Here is a 2,997-nt window from a genome sequence, read left to right as displayed (position 1 = left end):
TTATATAGTTCAATAAAAACTAATTTCATAAGCCTGGTAACAGTTTAACGGTAATGCTACCAATGTGTCACACCAGGGCCTTGAATTTGAAATCTAGAAAATGCATGGTCATTTCTTCATGAAATCAGGACACAAAATTGTATTTTAAGTCCTTAATTGACCTGACTATAGTTCTCAGATTATTATAAGCTCAATCAGTATATTTATATCATTATTTATGCTTTGTGTATTGTAAACATATACACAATCATGCAGTTACATGATAGCAATAAATAATATCAAAGCTACCCATACTATAAAGGTCATTGACAAAGCCTATGGTCAAAATGTGAACACATTGAGTGTAATCGCCCTCTCGTGCCAGCAAAAACAACACGTTGACAGGTTGTCATTTTTGACAGTTCTGCTTTCACTTTCATTTTGTGATATCAAACTATTAACAATCATGTGGCTGAGAAAAATATCGCCATTGCTTTTTGACGATGCTGGAACAGCGTCGTCCAAGGTTTCATAACCAGTAGACAAATTTCTCACAATGGCGACCTAGGTAAAATACCGAGCCAGTCCGATTGAGATAACTCGATTTTTCAGTTACTTCCCTTTTGCATTCGCCACTGCGTAGGAGATTGCTCGTCATTGATTACCATCTCCTAGCAGAGTTGTCGTTCGTGTTTCAACATTCAACAATTGCTGCCCCCATGAGAGTCTCGAGTCAAACTTTCTTACTGCATAAATTGGCTTGTTTCGTTATTTAGAAGCTGTCATTTATGATATATGAATTATTTATTCACTAAATCTCCGCTAATGACAACAAAGGATGGAATTCGATGGATATATTCGATGTGAATGGATCACTTTCTATGGCTTCGCCCACAAGAGACTTGATAACACTCGTGTCAAAACTTTCTTACAGCTTAAATCGGCTTGTTTCGCTATTTAGTAATGCAACAATTAATGGAATTCGAAGGATATATCCAATGTGAATGAAGCACTTTCTGGATCTCGACAGTTTGACAAGGCAAAACTGGCATACTTATGATACTGGTATTTTTAGTTATCAATTTAAGTCACATTTTGCTTTATAAATTTTGTTTAAGCATTTTGCGACTTATTGAATGGCTATGATACCCGATATCAACATGTCATATGGGATTTGCGTATCACCAAGCTGTCCTGAAATACAACATTGAATACAAACTCTTTACTCAAATTACTGGTAAGTATGAATTCTTTCTTCTTTCTATTTAAGTAGTTGATGTCATTACAGTCCAACTAATTAGACGTAATTTACCGTTTAGTCCATGTATATTGACCTCATATTTATAGTAGATATTATGTTAAAAGGGGCCTTTTCACAGATTTTGACATGTTTTAAAGTAAGTCATTAAATGCTTTATATTGATAAATGTAAACATTGGATATTAAAAGCTCCAGCAGTTAAAAATCCAGAATAAAATTCTTTTTAAAAAAAGTAGTCAGCAGCAGGGCTCGAACCATTGACCCCCTTAGTCCTGGAGTAAAAACGGATTAGCCTGCTCGACTATTCCGGCAAGTATAAATGGTTGACGTATTTTAAACCTAGTATAAGCAATCTTCGTAGTTTCACACAATTAAACAACAACAACATAACTCTCCAAATTATTCAATCGTTTCGCGTTGCAACAGTTTATAATTTTTAAATCGTTAAAAGATGAATATAATGGCTATATTAGACCATGGTAAATGTTCAGTAATACTGTTTCCTAAAAATAACATAACTGAAATGAAAATTTGCAAATCCGATACAACTTTTTTCAATTTTTGTCAATTTACCAAAACGTGAAAAGATCCCTTTAAAGTTAAATGAACCAAATCCTAGTAAAAGAGACATTGAGGCGATTGTGGCCAGTTTAGATCCAGTTCAGCCTGCAGTTGCTTGAAAGCTGTTTGCTTAAGAGCGGTTTCTGACAATGACACATAGTTTAATTGGAAACATATTAGACTGCCCTTTTCCTGTGACCTGGCTAATTAAATTCAGAAGCCTGGTAACAGTTTAACGTTAATGTTACCAATGTGTCAGACCAGGGCCTGGATTTTGAAATCTAGGACATGCATTGTCAGAAGATGTCATTAAAGATTATACATTTTTTCAAACACATACAAATGAATACAAAGTAGCCAATTAAATACTCGTTTACATTAAAATAAACAGTCATGGAAAAACAACATTCGTGGACTTATTAATCAACATATACATCTATAAAAATAATATTTCCGTCGATATCGCGTACATATTGTGCTCTATTTTGGCGACGTGTGAGGCTCGAGTTTTAATTTGAATCGATTTCAATACTGAATAATCTTACTTAAACTAAGGATGGATTCGTTATAGCAGTGCTTGAAATATAAATAGTATTGTGTAGTTGACATAGAATTTCAGTACTTACCACGATTCGTGTATCAACGAAATAACAACGTTGCTTCTTTAAATCAAAGTACTGACAGTACTGGTGTGACGATGCTTTTGAATAGAATGGATATAAAAGCATCCATTTAAGTTTATATACATCATCACAATTGTGGATGTGAATACGAAAATTTTGGGTACGAAAAAAATGGGTACGAAAAATTGGGGAACAAAAATTATGCCAAACAAAATTGGGTACGAAAACAAATGTGGGTATGAAAAAGAATTTAGGTTCGAAAAAAAAATTGGGTAAAAGAACCTACTTGAATACGTGAGTTCGCCCATGAACACATGGTAAGGTTAACTAAATCTCCGCGATATGACCTAATATGTGTTTAAAACAGAAAACAATATCCAATAAACGAACGGATTATCAAACATAGTGTGTGCACTGATGTGGCTCTGTAATTTCTGTTTGAAAATTTATTAAATACGAAAATGAGAGAGCACGCATACAAACGAGTTTCATAGATGTCGCACGGCTATTACGCGGTTTATATACCATACTTGCCATAACGTTTACAAATGGCAGGTTCGAAATAATTCGTTTT

Source organism: Dreissena polymorpha, chromosome 9 (genome assembly GCF_020536995.1).
Source record: "Dreissena polymorpha isolate Duluth1 chromosome 9, UMN_Dpol_1.0, whole genome shotgun sequence".
Taxonomy (NCBI): Eukaryota; Metazoa; Mollusca; class Bivalvia; order Myida; family Dreissenidae; genus Dreissena; species Dreissena polymorpha.
Note: the sequence above shows the minus strand (reverse complement) of the source record.